Raw genomic sequence first — 14,245 nt, 5'->3', positions numbered from 1 at the left:
GCGTCCTTAAATTAATGTTTCTTTCCCCCTCTTAGTCGCTGCAGGCCACCCCATAGTGTGTGTGTGTCGATTCCCCTTGAGTCTCGACTTGTCTCGGCTGACGCGAGAGCTGACGCTCTCCAATCGGCCTATATCAAAAGGACAAGCACGCGAAACGACTGAGAGAGGTATGGCGAGGCGGGCACAACATTACTTATGCCTCAGGTAAAGACCCGCTGCCTGTTATCATTGTGTGATTATACATGTTCTGTCATACAAATTCAGTTTTATTACTAGTACATTCATTCCTTCCTTCCTTCCTTCCTTCCATCCTTCCTTCCTTTCTTTCTTTGTTGCGTGTTTTACAACACGCTCCTTCATTACACTGTGGCCGCACGGCGCGACTTGGCATACCGAGAGGCAAAACGTGGCGCCAGTGCCCATGACCGAATAGCGCTGCAGCTCCGAAAGCGAAGAGGAAAGAGAAATACGAATTGAAACTGTCGACAGTGCCCTGCGTTCGCAGGCGGTCACCCGCCCAAGCACTGACAACGCCCAGCGTCGCGCAGTAGCGGTGATCGGACGAGAAACTGTGTGTTCAGCGTGCTGTGACCAGTGAAGTGTTTTAGCGCGTCCCGACAGGTCGCGTTCGGGTCCCCTAGCAGCTCCCACAACAATGTGACGATTTCTTTGTCACCATGCTTCCCCGGGGAAATCGGCGTTGCCTTTTTGAAATAGTAAAATCGTAGTGGCCCGTGGGGGGATCGAACCCACGACCTTCGCGTTATTAGCACGACGCTCTAACCAACTGAGCTAACGGGCCTCGGTGCAAAGAGACTTCCATCGCTTTGCGGCAATTGCTGTGCGTATTGCCATGTAACATTTCTATGCAGCAGTCCAACAGTGGACCAGCGTCTCTCCTCCCTTTATTCCGCTGCTCTTAGTAATTTCATTGCGTGCCCGTTTCTCTCGACTGTTTTCGGCTGACGTTTGCGAACCAGTAGCTATAATGCGAGGAGGACGTGAAACAGCATTTCGCACGGTCAAAACTTGTCGTGATTTGTTCCGAAAAAATTCCGTTCCGGTACCGGGAATCGAACCCGGGCCTCCTGGGTGAAAGCCAGGTATCCTAGCCACTAGACCACACCGGACGCGCGCATATTCCATCGTGCTTACACGCCGTCCACTCGCTCTCCGTGTCGCACTTTCCCTGTTTGCGAGCATCTTTTCGCGCGACCATGCCGAGGCGCGCATGGCAACAGTCACAAACCATTGCTTTTGGTCTCGTTGTTACTGGGGTAGGAGGGAAACCAAACCTGTAAGTAGTAATATTTATTTACTTATTTTGCTACTAAAGACCTGCTGCCTGTCATTATATAGCAGGTCGTACATTGTGTGACTTTATATGTTACATCATACGAAATTCAGTTTTACTACTAGTACATTTTTCTAAAAAAATTAGAAAGGAACTGCAAGTAGTAATAACGGGAAGTGAACATTTTCACGCTGAGTCGTTGAAGCCTTGTGCATAACGAACTACAAAGTGTTTCGCTCCTTCGCAACCGCAGAGCCGTCAATTTAGCTGTGAACGAAAGTAAATTAAATGCCCCGGGTGAGGATCGAACTCACGACCTTAAGATTATGAGACTTACGCGCTGCCTACTGCGCTACCGAGGCAGGTGATCGCCGCACCCTCTGGAATCTCTGTAAGTACCGAATACCAGTGGAGGAGAGTCTATCTGCACTTCCTGGCTAACTTTTTTCCGTTGCTACACGTGCATTCCCGGCGCGACAGGCAACTTGCTATGCTAGGCCGACGCCAGTACGTACAATAGCACGCAAGCGCCCAAACGACAAGTCGTGCGCGCTGCATGTTTGGTTCTTTCCACACGGAATCCCGCGGTTCATTCTCATGGCTCACGCAGTTCGAGTGCGAAACACACGCGGCACCATTATCGGAGAAAAAAGAAAATGATGCATCGGCCGGGAATCGAACCCGGGCCGCCCGCGTGGCAGGCGAGCATTCTACCACTGAACCACCGATGCTCAGCTAGTTAACAGCTTCCTGGTGCTTTCCGCGGAGACGCCTGAAGGGAAAGTGGGACTACCGTCCAGCGCCGTCGCATCCTCTCGAGAGAATGCTACAGACGCTGAATCCTGCACTGCACTGCTTAAAAATGACGCCAGAATGCGATCGTCTAAGTACTCATGCGGCGCACGCACGCGACGACTCTTGCCAAAGGACGCGAAATGTGCGTCGAGACGCTGTCTGGGTGCGCTCGCCCACCCCGTAATGCGCCTACAGCTACGACCACCTTGAGCCGCCGCCGACAGGCGGGAAGCAGACACAGCGCGGCGTGCGCGGAAGGAAACTGTGCGGTGGTGGTGTAATGGTCAGCATAGTTGCCTTCCAAGCAGTTGATCCGGGTTCGATTCCCGGCCACCGCAGCCGGCTTTTTACTTTTGCGTACGAGTACTTTTGCCACGCGTCCTTAAATTAATGTTTCTTTCCCCCTCTTAGTCGCTGCAGGCCACCCCATAGTGTGTGTGTGTGTCGATTCCCCTTGAGTCTCGACTTGTCTCGACTGACGCGAGAGCTGACGCTCTCCAATCGGCCTATATCAAAAGGACAAGCACGCGAAACGACTGAGAGAGGTATGGCGAGGCGGGCACAACATTACTTATGCCTCAGGTAAAGACCCGCTGCCTGTTATCATTGTGTGATTATACATGTTCTGTCATACAAATTCAGTTTTATTACTAGTACATTCATTCCTTCCTTCCTTCCTTCCATCCTTCCTTCCTTTCTTTCTTTGTTGCGTGTTTTACAACACGCTCCTTCATTACACTGTGGCCGCACGGCGCGACTTGGCATACCGAGAGGCAAAACGTGGCGCCAGTGCCCATGACCGAATAGCGCTGCAGCTCCGAAAGCGAAGAGGAAAGAGAAATACGAATTGAAACTGTCGACAGTGCCCTGCGTTCGCAGGCGGTCACCCGCCCAAGCACTGACAACGCCCAGCGTCGCGCAGTAGCGGTGATCGGACGAGAAACTGTGTGTTCAGCGTGCTGTGACCAGTGAAGTGTTTTAGCGCGTCCCGACACGTCGCGTTCGGGTCCCCTAGCAGCTCCCACAACAATGTGACGATTTCTTTGTCACCATGCTTCCCCGGGGAAATCGGCGTTGCCTTTTTGAAATAGTAAAATCGTAGTGGCCCGTGGGGGGATCGAACCCACGACCTTCGCGTTATTAGCACGACGCTCTAACCAACTGAGCTAACGGGCCTCGGTGCAAAGAGACTTCCATCGCTTTGCGGCAATTGCTGTGCGTATTGCCATGTAACATTTCTATGCAGCAGTCCAACAGTGGACCAGCGTCTCTCCTCCCTTTATTCCGCTGCTCTTAGTAATTTCATTGCGTGCCCGTTTCTCTCGACTGTTTTCGGCTGACGTTTGCGAACCAGTAGCTATAATGCGAGGAGGACGTGAAACAGCATTTCGCACGGTCAAAACTTGTCGTGATTTGTTCCGAAAAAATTCCGTTCCGGTACCGGGAATCGAACCCGGGCCTCCTGGGTGAAAGCCAGGTATCCTAGCCACTAGACCACACCGGACGCGCGCATATTCCATCGTGCTTACACGCCGTCCACTCGCTCTCCGTGTCGCACTTTCCCTGTTTGCGAGCATCTTTTCGCGCGACCATGCCGAGGCGCGCATGGCAACAGTCACAAACCATTGCTTTTGGTCTCGTTGTTACTGGGGTAGGAGGGAAACCAAACCTGTAAGTAGTAATATTTATTTACTTATTTTGCTACTAAAGACCTGCTGCCTGTCATTATATAGCAGGTCGTACATTGTGTGACTTTATATGTTACATCATACGAAATTCAGTTTTACTACTAGTACATTTTTCTAAAAAAATTAGAAAGGAACTGCAAGTAGTAATAACGGGAAGTGAACATTTTCACGCTGAGTCGTTGAAGCCTTGTGCATAACGAACTACAAAGTGTTTCGCTCCTTCGCAACCGCAGAGCCGTCAATTTAGCTGTGAACGAAAGTAAATTAAATGCCCCGGGTGAGGATCGAACTCACGACCTTAAGATTATGAGACTTACGCGCTGCCTACTGCGCTACCGAGGCAGGTGATCGCCGCACCCTCTGGAATCTCTGTAAGTACCGAATACCAGTGGAGGAGAGTCTATCTGCACTTCCTGGCTAACTTTTTTCCGTTGCTACACGTGCATTCCCGGCGCGACAGGCAACTTGCTATGCTAGGCCGACGCCAGTACGTACAATAGCACGCAAGCGCCCAAACGACAAGTCGTGCGCGCTGCATGTTTGGTTCTTTCCACACGGAATCCCGCGGTTCATTCTCATGGCTCACGCAGTTCGAGTGCGAAACACACGCGGCACCATTATCGGAGAAAAAAGAAAATGATGCATCGGCCGGGAATCGAACCCGGGCCGCCCGCGTGGCAGGCGAGCATTCTACCACTGAACCACCGATGCTCAGCTAGTTAACAGCTTCCTGGTGCTTTCCGCGGAGACGCCTGAAGGGAAAGTGGGACTACCGTCCAGCGCCGTCGCATCCTCTCGAGAGAATGCTACAGACGCTGAATCCTGCACTGCACTGCTTAAAAATGACGCCAGAATGCGATCGTCTAAGTACTCGTGCGGCGCACGCACGCGACGACTCTTGCCAAAGGACGCGAAATGTGCGTCGAGACGCTGTCTGGGTGCGCTCGCCCACCCCGTAATGCGCCTACAGCTACGACCACCTTGAGCCGCCGCCGACAGGCGGGAAGCAGACACAGCGCGGCGTGCGCGGAAGGAAACTGTGCGGTGGTGGTGTAATGGTCAGCATAGTTGCCTTCCAAGCAGTTGATCCGGGTTCGATTCCCGGCCACCGCAGCCGGCTTTTTACTTTTGCGTACGAGTACTTTTGCCACGCGTCCTTAAATTAATGTTTCTTTCCCCCTCTTAGTCGCTGCAGGCCACCCCATAGTGTGTGTGTGTCGATTCCCCTTGAGTCTCGACTTGTCTCGGCTGACGCGAGAGCTGACGCTCTCCAATCGGCCTATATCAAAAGGACAAGCACGCGAAACGACTGAGAGAGGTATGGCGAGGCGGGCACAACATTACTTATGCCTCAGGTAAAGACCCGCTGCCTGTTATCATTGTGTGATTATACATGTTCTGTCATACAAATTCAGTTTTATTACTAGTACATTCATTCCTTCCTTCCTTCCTTCCATCCTTCCTTCCTTTCTTTCTTTGTTGCGTGTTTTACAACACGCTCCTTCATTACACTGTGGCCGCACGGCGCGACTTGGCATACCGAGAGGCAAAACGTGGCGCCAGTGCCCATGACCGAATAGCGCTGCAGCTCCGAAAGCGAAGAGGAAAGAGAAATACGAATTGAAACTGTCGACAGTGCCCTGCGTTCGCAGGCGGTCACCCGCCCAAGCACTGACAACGCCCAGCGTCGCGCAGTAGCGGTGATCGGACGAGAAACTGTGTGTTCAGCGTGCTGTGACCAGTGAAGTGTTTTAGCGCGTCCCGACACGTCGCGTTCGGGTCCCCTAGCAGCTCCCACAACAATGTGACGATTTCTTTGTCACCATGCTTCCCCGGGGAAATCGGCGTTGCCTTTTTGAAATAGTAAAATCGTAGTGGCCCGTGGGGGGATCGAACCCACGACCTTCGCGTTATTAGCACGACGCTCTAACCAACTGAGCTAACGGGCCTCGGTGCAAAGAGACTTCCATCGCTTTGCGGCAATTGCTGTGCGTATTGCCATGTAACATTTCTATGCAGCAGTCCAACAGTGGACCAGCGTCTCTCCTCCCTTTATTCCGCTGCTCTTAGTAATTTCATTGCGTGCCCGTTTCTCTCGACTGTTTTCGGCTGACGTTTGCGAACCAGTAGCTATAATGCGAGGAGGACGTGAAACAGCATTTCGCACGGTCAAAACTTGTCGTGATTTGTTCCGAAAAAATTCCGTTCCGGTACCGGGAATCGAACCCGGGCCTCCTGGGTGAAAGCCAGGTATCCTAGCCACTAGACCACACCGGACGCGCGCATATTCCATCGTGCTTACACGCCGTCCACTCGCTCTCCGTGTCGCACTTTCCCTGTTTGCGAGCATCTTTTCGCGCGACCATGCCGAGGCGCGCATGGCAACAGTCACAAACCATTGCTTTTGGTCTCGTTGTTACTGGGGTAGGAGGGAAACCAAACCTGTAAGTAGTAATATTTATTTACTTATTTTGCTACTAAAGACCTGCTGCCTGGCATTATATAGCAGGTCGTACATTGTGTGACTTTATATGTTACATCATACGAAATTCAGTTTTACTACTAGTACATTTTTCTAAAAAAATTAGAAAGGAACTGCAAGTAGTAATAACGGGAAGTGAACATTTTCACGCTGAGTCGTTGAAGCCTTGTGCATAACGAACTACAAAGTGTTTCGCTCCTTCGCAACCGCAGAGCCGTCAATTTAGCTGTGAACGAAAGTAAATTAAATGCCCCGGGTGAGGATCGAACTCACGACCTTAAGATTATGAGACTTACGCGCTGCCTACTGCGCTACCGAGGCAGGTGATCGCCGCACCCTCTGGAATCTCTGTAAGTACCGAATACCAGTGGAGGAGAGTCTATCTGCACTTCCTGGCTAACTTTTTTCCGTTGCTACACGTGCATTCCCGGCGCGACAGGCAACTTGCTATGCTAGGCCGACGCCAGTACGTACAATAGCACGCAAGCGCCCAAACGACAAGTCGTGCGCGCTGCATGTTTGGTTCTTTCCACACGGAATCCCGCGGTTCATTCTCATGGCTCACGCAGTTCGAGTGCGAAACACACGCGGCACCATTATCGGAGAAAAAAGAAAATGATGCATCGGCCGGGAATCGAACCCGGGCCGCCCGCGTGGCAGGCGAGCATTCTACCACTGAACCACCGATGCTCAGCTAGTTAACAGCTTCCTGGTGCTTTCCGCGGAGACGCCTGAAGGGAAAGTGGGACTACCGTCCAGCGCCGTCGCATCCTCTCGAGAGAATGCTACAGACGCTGAATCCTGCACTGCACTGCTTAAAAATGACGCCAGAATGCGATCGTCTAAGTACTCATGCGGCGCACGCACGCGACGACTCTTGCCAAAGGACGCGAAATGTGCGTCGAGACGCTGTCTGGGTGCGCTCGCCCACCCCGTAATGCGCCTACAGCTACGACCACCTTGAGCCGCCGCCGACAGGCGGGAAGCAGACACAGCGCGGCGTGCGCGGAAGGAAACTGTGCGGTGGTGGTGTAATGGTCAGCATAGTTGCCTTCCAAGCAGTTGATCCGGGTTCGATTCCCGGCCACCGCAGCCGGCTTTTTACTTTTGCGTACGAGTACTTTTGCCACGCGTCCTTAAATTAATGTTTCTTTCCCCCTCTTAGTCGCTGCAGGCCACCCCATAGTGTGTGTGTGTGTCGATTCCCCTTGAGTCTCGACTTGTCTCGACTGACGCGAGAGCTGACGCTCTCCAATCGGCCTATATCAAAAGGACAAGCACGCGAAACGACTGAGAGAGGTATGGCGAGGCGGGCACAACATTACTTATGCCTCAGGTAAAGACCCGCTGCCTGTTATCATTGTGTGATTATACATGTTCTGTCATACAAATTCAGTTTTATTACTAGTACATTCATTCCTTCCTTCCTTCCTTCCTTCCATCCTTCCTTCCTTTCTTTCTTTGTTGCGTGTTTTACAACACGCTCCTTCATTACACTGTGGCCGCACGGCGCGACTTGGCATACCGAGAGGCAAAACGTGGCGCCAGTGCCCATGACCGAATAGCGCTGCAGCTCCGAAAGCGAAGAGGAAAGAGAAATACGAATTGAAACTGTCGACAGTGCCCTGCGTTCGCAGGCGGTCACCCGCCCAAGCACTGACAACGCCCAGCGTCGCGCAGTAGCGGTGATCGGACGAGAAACTGTGTGTTCAGCGTGCTGTGACCAGTGAAGTGTTTTAGCGCGTCCCGACACGTCGCGTTCGGGTCCCCTAGCAGCTCCCACAACAATGTGACGATTTCTTTGTCACCATGCTTCCCCGGGGAAATCGGCGTTGCCTTTTTGAAATAGTAAAATCGTAGTGGCCCGTGGGGGGATCGAACCCACGACCTTCGCGTTATTAGCACGACGCTCTAACCAACTGAGCTAACGGGCCTCGGTGCAAAGAGACTTCCATCGCTTTGCGGCAATTGCTGTGCGTATTGCCATGTAACATTTCTATGCAGCAGTCCAACAGTGGACCAGCGTCTCTCCTCCCTTTATTCCGCTGCTCTTAGTAATTTCATTGCGTGCCCGTTTCTCTCGACTGTTTTCGGCTGACGTTTGCGAACCAGTAGCTATAATGCGAGGAGGACGTGAAACAGCATTTCGCACGGTCAAAACTTGTCGTGATTTGTTCCGAAAAAATTCCGTTCCGGTACCGGGAATCGAACCCGGGCCTCCTGGGTGAAAGCCAGGTATCCTAGCCACTAGACCACACCGGACGCGCGCATATTCCATCGTGCTTACACGCCGTCCACTCGCTCTCCGTGTCGCACTTTCCCTGTTTGCGAGCATCTTTTCGCGCGACCATGCCGAGGCGCGCATGGCAACAGTCACAAACCATTGCTTTTGGTCTCGTTGTTACTGGGGTAGGAGGGAAACCAAACCTGTAAGTAGTAATATTTATTTACTTATTTTGCTACTAAAGACCTGCTGCCTGGCATTATATAGCAGGTCGTACATTGTGTGACTTTATATGTTACATCATACGAAATTCAGTTTTACTACTAGTACATTTTTCTAAAAAAATTAGAAAGGAACTGCAAGTAGTAATAACGGGAAGTGAACATTTTCACGCTGAGTCGTTGAAGCCTTGTGCATAACGAACTACAAAGTGTTTCGCTCCTTCGCAACCGCAGAGCCGTCAATTTAGCTGTGAACGAAAGTAAATTAAATGCCCCGGGTGAGGATCGAACTCACGACCTTAAGATTATGAGACTTACGCGCTGCCTACTGCGCTACCGAGGCAGGTGATCGCCGCACCCTCTGGAATCTCTGTAAGTACCGAATACCAGTGGAGGAGAGTCTATCTGCACTTCCTGGCTAACTTTTTTCCGTTGCTACACGTGCATTCCCGGCGCGACAGGCAACTTGCTATGCTAGGCCGACGCCAGTACGTACAATAGCACGCAAGCGCCCAAACGACAAGTCGTGCGCGCTGCATGTTTGGTTCTTTCCACACGGAATCCCGCGGTTCATTCTCATGGCTCACGCAGTTCGAGTGCGAAACACACGCGGCACCATTATCGGAGAAAAAAGAAAATGATGCATCGGCCGGGAATCGAACCCGGGCCGCCCGCGTGGCAGGCGAGCATTCTACCACTGAACCACCGATGCTCAGCTAGTTAACAGCTTCCTGGTGCTTTCCGCGGAGACGCCTGAAGGGAAAGTGGGACTACCGTCCAGCGCCGTCGCATCCTCTCGAGAGAATGCTACAGACGCTGAATCCTGCACTGCACTGCTTAAAAATGACGCCAGAATGCGATCGTCTAAGTACTCATGCGGCGCACGCACGCGACGACTCTTGCCAAAGGACGCGAAATGTGCGTCGAGACGCTGTCTGGGTGCGCTCGCCCACCCCGTAATGCGCCTACAGCTACGACCACCTTGAGCCGCCGCCGACAGGCGGGAAGCAGACACAGCGCGGCGTGCGCGGAAGGAAACTGTGCGGTGGTGGTGTAATGGTCAGCATAGTTGCCTTCCAAGCAGTTGATCCGGGTTCGATTCCCGGCCACCGCAGCCGGCTTTTTACTTTTGCGTACGAGTACTTTTGCCACGCGTCCTTAAATTAATGTTTCTTTCCCCCTCTTAGTCGCTGCAGGCCACCCCATAGTGTGTGTGTGTGTCGATTCCCCTTGAGTCTCGACTTGTCTCGACTGACGCGAGAGCTGACGCTCTCCAATCGGCCTATATCAAAAGGACAAGCACGCGAAACGACTGAGAGAGGTATGGCGAGGCGGGCACAACATTACTTATGCCTCAGGTAAAGACCCGCTGCCTGTTATCATTGTGTGATTATACATGTTCTGTCATACAAATTCAGTTTTATTACTAGTACATTCATTCCTTCCTTCCTTCCTTCCTTCCATCCTTCCTTCCTTTCTTTCTTTGTTGCGTGTTTTACAACACGCTCCTTCATTACACTGTGGCCGCACGGCGCGACTTGGCATACCGAGAGGCAAAACGTGGCGCCAGTGCCCATGACCGAATAGCGCTGCAGCTCCGAAAGCGAAGAGGAAAGAGAAATACGAATTGAAACTGTCGACAGTGCCCTGCGTTCGCAGGCGGTCACCCGCCCAAGCACTGACAACGCCCAGCGTCGCGCAGTAGCGGTGATCGGACGAGAAACTGTGTGTTCAGCGTGCTGTGACCAGTGAAGTGTTTTAGCGCGTCCCGACACGTCGCGTTCGGGTCCCCTAGCAGCTCCCACAACAATGTGACGATTTCTTTGTCACCATGCTTCCCCGGGGAAATCGGCGTTGCCTTTTTGAAATAGTAAAATCGTAGTGGCCCGTGGGGGGATCGAACCCACGACCTTCGCGTTATTAGCACGACGCTCTAACCAACTGAGCTAACGGGCCTCGGTGCAAAGAGACTTCCATCGCTTTGCGGCAATTGCTGTGCGTATTGCCATGTAACATTTCTATGCAGCAGTCCAACAGTGGACCAGCGTCTCTCCTCCCTTTATTCCGCTGCTCTTAGTAATTTCATTGCGTGCCCGTTTCTCTCGACTGTTTTCGGCTGACGTTTGCGAACCAGTAGCTATAATGCGAGGAGGACGTGAAACAGCATTTCGCACGGTCAAAACTTGTCGTGATTTGTTCCGAAAAAATTCCGTTCCGGTACCGGGAATCGAACCCGGGCCTCCTGGGTGAAAGCCAGGTATCCTAGCCACTAGACCACACCGGACGCGCGCATATTCCATCGTGCTTACACGCCGTCCACTCGCTCTCCGTGTCGCACTTTCCCTGTTTGCGAGCATCTTTTCGCGCGACCATGCCGAGGCGCGCATGGCAACAGTCACAAACCATTGCTTTTGGTCTCGTTGTTACTGGGGTAGGAGGGAAACCAAACCTGTAAGTAGTAATATTTATTTACTTATTTTGCTACTAAAGACCTGCTGCCTGTCATTATATAGCAGGTCGTACATTGTGTGACTTTATATGTTACATCATACGAAATTCAGTTTTACTACTAGTACATTTTTCTAAAAAAATTAGAAAGGAACTGCAAGTAGTAATAACGGGAAGTGAACATTTTCACGCTGAGTCGTTGAAGCCTTGTGCATAACGAACTACAAAGTGTTTCGCTCCTTCGCAACCGCAGAGCCGTCAATTTAGCTGTGAACGAAAGTAAATTAAATGCCCCGGGTGAGGATCGAACTCACGACCTTAAGATTATGAGACTTACGCGCTGCCTACTGCGCTACCGAGGCAGGTGATCGCCGCACCCTCTGGAATCTCTGTAAGTACCGAATACCAGTGGAGGAGAGTCTATCTGCACTTCCTGGCTAACTTTTTTCCGTTGCTACACGTGCATTCCCGGCGCGACAGGCAACTTGCTATGCTAGGCCGACGCCAGTACGTACAATAGCACGCAAGCGCCCAAACGACAAGTCGTGCGCGCTGCATGTTTGGTTCTTTCCACACGGAATCCCGCGGTTCATTCTCATGGCTCACGCAGTTCGAGTGCGAAACACACGCGGCACCATTATCGGAGAAAAAAGAAAATGATGCATCGGCCGGGAATCGAACCCGGGCCGCCCGCGTGGCAGGCGAGCATTCTACCACTGAACCACCGATGCTCAGCTAGTTAACAGCTTCCTGGTGCTTTCCGCGGAGACGCCTGAAGGGAAAGTGGGACTACCGTCCAGCGCCGTCGCATCCTCTCGAGAGAATGCTACAGACGCTGAATCCTGCACTGCACTGCTTAAAAATGACGCCAGAATGCGATCGTCTAAGTACTCGTGCGGCGCACGCACGCGACGACTCTTGCCAAAGGACGCGAAATGTGCGTCGAGACGCTGTCTGGGTGCGCTCGCCCACCCCGTAATGCGCCTACAGCTACGACCACCTTGAGCCGCCGCCGACAGGCGGGAAGCAGACACAGCGCGGCGTGCGCGGAAGGAAACTGTGCGGTGGTGGTGTAATGGTCAGCATAGTTGCCTTCCAAGCAGTTGATCCGGGTTCGATTCCCGGCCACCGCAGCCGGCTTTTTACTTTTGCGTACGAGTACTTTTGCCACGCGTCCTTAAATTAATGTTTCTTTCCCCCTCTTAGTCGCTGCAGGCCACCCTATAGTGTGTGCGTCGATTCCCCTTGAGTCTCGACTTGTCTCGACTTTGCTCGGCTGACGCGAGAGCTGACGCTCTCCAATCGGCCTATATCAAAAGGACAAGCACGCGAAACGACTGAGAGAGGTATGGCGAGGCGGGCACAACATTACTTATGCCTCAGGTAAAGACCCGCTGCCTGTTATCATTGTGTGATTATACATGTTCTGTCATACAAATTCAGTTTTATTACTAGTACATTCATTCCTTCCTTCCTTCCTTCCATCCTTCCTTCCTTTCTTTCTTTGTTGCGTGTTTTACAACACGCTCCTTCATTACACTGTGGCCGCACGGCGCGACTTGGCATACCGAGAGGCAAAACGTGGCGCCAGTGCCCATGACCGAATAGCGCTGCAGCTCCGAAAGCGAAGAGGAAAGAGAAATACGAATTGAAACTGTCGACAGTGCCCTGCGTTCGCAGGCGGTCACCCGCCCAAGCACTGACAACGCCCAGCGTCGCGCAGTAGCGGTGATCGGACGAGAAACTGTGTGTTCAGCGTGCTGTGACCAGTGAAGTGTTTTAGCGCGTCCCGACACGTCGCGTTCGGGTCCCCTAGCAGCTCCCACAACAATGTGACGATTTCTTTGTCACCATGCTTCCCCGGGGAAATCGGCGTTGCCTTTTTGAAATAGTAAAATCGTAGTGGCCCGTGGGGGGATCGAACCCACGACCTTCGCGTTATTAGCACGACGCTCTAACCAACTGAGCTAACGGGCCTCGGTGCAAAGAGACTTCCATCGCTTTGCGGCAATTGCTGTGCGTATTGCCATGTAACATTTCTATGCAGCAGTCCAACAGTGGACCAGCGTCTCTCCTCCCTTTATTCCGCTGCTCTTAGTAATTTCATTGCGTGCCCGTTTCTCTCGACTGTTTTCGGCTGACGTTTGCGAACCAGTAGCTATAATGCGAGGAGGACGTGAAACAGCATTTCGCACGGTCAAAACTTGTCGTGATTTGTTCCGAAAAAATTCCGTTCCGGTACCGGGAATCGAACCCGGGCCTCCTGGGTGAAAGCCAGGTATCCTAGCCACTAGACCACACCGGACGCGCGCATATTCCATCGTGCTTACACGCCGTCCACTCGCTCTCCGTGTCGCACTTTCCCTGTTTGCGAGCATCTTTTCGCGCGACCATGCCGAGGCGCGCATGGCAACAGTCACAAACCATTGCTTTTGGTCTCGTTGTTACTGGGGTAGGAGGGAAACCAAACCTGTAAGTAGTAATATTTATTTACTTATTTTGCTACTAAAGACCTGCTGCCTGGCATTATATAGCAGGTCGTACATTGTGTGACTTTATATGTTACATCATACGAAATTCAGTTTTACTACTAGTACATTTTTCTAAAAAAATTAGAAAGGAACTGCAAGTAGTAATAACGGGAAGTGAACATTTTCACGCTGAGTCGTTGAAGCCTTGTGCATAACGAACTACAAAGTGTTTCGCTCCTTCGCAACCGCAGAGCCGTCAATTTAGCTGTGAACGAAAGTAAATTAAATGCCCCGGGTGAGGATCGAACTCACGACCTTAAGATTATGAGACTTACGCGCTGCCTACTGCGCTACCGAGGCAGGTGATCGCCGCACCCTCTGGAATCTCTGTAAGTACCGAATACCAGTGGAGGAGAGTCTATCTGCACTTCCTGGCTAACTTTTTTCCGTTGCTACACGTGCATTCCCGGCGCGACAGGCAACTTGCTATGCTAGGCCGACGCCAGTACGTACAATAGCACGCAAGCGCCCAAACGACAAGTCGTGCGCGCTGCATGTTTGGTTCTTTCCACACGGAATCCCGCGGTTCATTCTCATGGCTCACGCAGTTCGAGTGCGAAAC

General features: G+C 52.1%; 28 non-coding genes across 28 annotated transcripts; 5 read left to right on the top strand and 23 right to left on the bottom strand.

Annotated features, from left to right (window-relative positions):
- Positions 1-728: 728 nt before the first annotated feature.
- Trnai-aau (transfer RNA isoleucine (anticodon AAU)) lies at positions 729-802 on the bottom strand. Its single transcript has one exon. It is a non-coding gene; the product is annotated as a tRNA-Ile (tRNA).
- A 256-nt stretch (positions 803-1,058) lies between these two features.
- Positions 1,059-1,130, bottom strand: Trnae-uuc (transfer RNA glutamic acid (anticodon UUC)). Its single transcript has one exon. It is a non-coding gene; the product is annotated as a tRNA-Glu (tRNA).
- A 453-nt stretch (positions 1,131-1,583) lies between these two features.
- Trnam-cau (transfer RNA methionine (anticodon CAU)) lies at positions 1,584-1,656 on the bottom strand. Its single transcript has one exon. It is a non-coding gene; the product is annotated as a tRNA-Met (tRNA).
- A 298-nt stretch (positions 1,657-1,954) lies between these two features.
- Positions 1,955-2,025, bottom strand: Trnag-gcc (transfer RNA glycine (anticodon GCC)). The gene has a single exon. It is a non-coding gene; the product is annotated as a tRNA-Gly (tRNA).
- Positions 2,026-2,355: 330 nt separating this feature from the next.
- On the top strand, positions 2,356-2,427 carry Trnag-ucc (transfer RNA glycine (anticodon UCC)). Its single transcript has one exon. It is a non-coding gene; the product is annotated as a tRNA-Gly (tRNA).
- A 764-nt stretch (positions 2,428-3,191) lies between these two features.
- Trnai-aau (transfer RNA isoleucine (anticodon AAU)) lies at positions 3,192-3,265 on the bottom strand. Its single transcript has one exon. It is a non-coding gene; the product is annotated as a tRNA-Ile (tRNA).
- Positions 3,266-3,521: 256 nt separating this feature from the next.
- Positions 3,522-3,593, bottom strand: Trnae-uuc (transfer RNA glutamic acid (anticodon UUC)). The gene has a single exon. It is a non-coding gene; the product is annotated as a tRNA-Glu (tRNA).
- Positions 3,594-4,046: 453 nt separating this feature from the next.
- Trnam-cau (transfer RNA methionine (anticodon CAU)) lies at positions 4,047-4,119 on the bottom strand. Its single transcript has one exon. It is a non-coding gene; the product is annotated as a tRNA-Met (tRNA).
- Positions 4,120-4,417: 298 nt separating this feature from the next.
- Positions 4,418-4,488, bottom strand: Trnag-gcc (transfer RNA glycine (anticodon GCC)). Its single transcript has one exon. It is a non-coding gene; the product is annotated as a tRNA-Gly (tRNA).
- Positions 4,489-4,818: 330 nt separating this feature from the next.
- Positions 4,819-4,890, top strand: Trnag-ucc (transfer RNA glycine (anticodon UCC)). The gene has a single exon. It is a non-coding gene; the product is annotated as a tRNA-Gly (tRNA).
- Positions 4,891-5,652: 762 nt separating this feature from the next.
- Positions 5,653-5,726, bottom strand: Trnai-aau (transfer RNA isoleucine (anticodon AAU)). The gene has a single exon. It is a non-coding gene; the product is annotated as a tRNA-Ile (tRNA).
- A 256-nt stretch (positions 5,727-5,982) lies between these two features.
- Positions 5,983-6,054, bottom strand: Trnae-uuc (transfer RNA glutamic acid (anticodon UUC)). The gene has a single exon. It is a non-coding gene; the product is annotated as a tRNA-Glu (tRNA).
- A 453-nt stretch (positions 6,055-6,507) lies between these two features.
- Trnam-cau (transfer RNA methionine (anticodon CAU)) lies at positions 6,508-6,580 on the bottom strand. The gene has a single exon. It is a non-coding gene; the product is annotated as a tRNA-Met (tRNA).
- Positions 6,581-6,878: 298 nt separating this feature from the next.
- On the bottom strand, positions 6,879-6,949 carry Trnag-gcc (transfer RNA glycine (anticodon GCC)). Its single transcript has one exon. It is a non-coding gene; the product is annotated as a tRNA-Gly (tRNA).
- A 330-nt stretch (positions 6,950-7,279) lies between these two features.
- On the top strand, positions 7,280-7,351 carry Trnag-ucc (transfer RNA glycine (anticodon UCC)). The gene has a single exon. It is a non-coding gene; the product is annotated as a tRNA-Gly (tRNA).
- Positions 7,352-8,119: 768 nt separating this feature from the next.
- Positions 8,120-8,193, bottom strand: Trnai-aau (transfer RNA isoleucine (anticodon AAU)). Its single transcript has one exon. It is a non-coding gene; the product is annotated as a tRNA-Ile (tRNA).
- Positions 8,194-8,449: 256 nt separating this feature from the next.
- On the bottom strand, positions 8,450-8,521 carry Trnae-uuc (transfer RNA glutamic acid (anticodon UUC)). Its single transcript has one exon. It is a non-coding gene; the product is annotated as a tRNA-Glu (tRNA).
- Positions 8,522-8,974: 453 nt separating this feature from the next.
- On the bottom strand, positions 8,975-9,047 carry Trnam-cau (transfer RNA methionine (anticodon CAU)). The gene has a single exon. It is a non-coding gene; the product is annotated as a tRNA-Met (tRNA).
- Positions 9,048-9,345: 298 nt separating this feature from the next.
- Positions 9,346-9,416, bottom strand: Trnag-gcc (transfer RNA glycine (anticodon GCC)). Its single transcript has one exon. It is a non-coding gene; the product is annotated as a tRNA-Gly (tRNA).
- Positions 9,417-9,746: 330 nt separating this feature from the next.
- Positions 9,747-9,818, top strand: Trnag-ucc (transfer RNA glycine (anticodon UCC)). Its single transcript has one exon. It is a non-coding gene; the product is annotated as a tRNA-Gly (tRNA).
- Positions 9,819-10,586: 768 nt separating this feature from the next.
- On the bottom strand, positions 10,587-10,660 carry Trnai-aau (transfer RNA isoleucine (anticodon AAU)). Its single transcript has one exon. It is a non-coding gene; the product is annotated as a tRNA-Ile (tRNA).
- Positions 10,661-10,916: 256 nt separating this feature from the next.
- Positions 10,917-10,988, bottom strand: Trnae-uuc (transfer RNA glutamic acid (anticodon UUC)). The gene has a single exon. It is a non-coding gene; the product is annotated as a tRNA-Glu (tRNA).
- A 453-nt stretch (positions 10,989-11,441) lies between these two features.
- Trnam-cau (transfer RNA methionine (anticodon CAU)) lies at positions 11,442-11,514 on the bottom strand. Its single transcript has one exon. It is a non-coding gene; the product is annotated as a tRNA-Met (tRNA).
- Positions 11,515-11,812: 298 nt separating this feature from the next.
- Trnag-gcc (transfer RNA glycine (anticodon GCC)) lies at positions 11,813-11,883 on the bottom strand. The gene has a single exon. It is a non-coding gene; the product is annotated as a tRNA-Gly (tRNA).
- A 330-nt stretch (positions 11,884-12,213) lies between these two features.
- Positions 12,214-12,285, top strand: Trnag-ucc (transfer RNA glycine (anticodon UCC)). Its single transcript has one exon. It is a non-coding gene; the product is annotated as a tRNA-Gly (tRNA).
- A 770-nt stretch (positions 12,286-13,055) lies between these two features.
- On the bottom strand, positions 13,056-13,129 carry Trnai-aau (transfer RNA isoleucine (anticodon AAU)). The gene has a single exon. It is a non-coding gene; the product is annotated as a tRNA-Ile (tRNA).
- Positions 13,130-13,385: 256 nt separating this feature from the next.
- Positions 13,386-13,457, bottom strand: Trnae-uuc (transfer RNA glutamic acid (anticodon UUC)). The gene has a single exon. It is a non-coding gene; the product is annotated as a tRNA-Glu (tRNA).
- A 453-nt stretch (positions 13,458-13,910) lies between these two features.
- Trnam-cau (transfer RNA methionine (anticodon CAU)) lies at positions 13,911-13,983 on the bottom strand. The gene has a single exon. It is a non-coding gene; the product is annotated as a tRNA-Met (tRNA).
- Positions 13,984-14,245: the final 262 nt, after the last annotated feature.

The sequence above is a fragment of the Schistocerca nitens genome, unplaced genomic scaffold (genome assembly GCF_023898315.1).
Source record: "Schistocerca nitens isolate TAMUIC-IGC-003100 unplaced genomic scaffold, iqSchNite1.1 HiC_scaffold_333, whole genome shotgun sequence".
Classification (NCBI taxonomy): Eukaryota; Metazoa; Arthropoda; class Insecta; order Orthoptera; family Acrididae; genus Schistocerca; species Schistocerca nitens.
The sequence above is the reverse complement of the archived record's forward strand: the minus strand, read 5'-3'. Positions and strand labels throughout refer to the sequence as shown.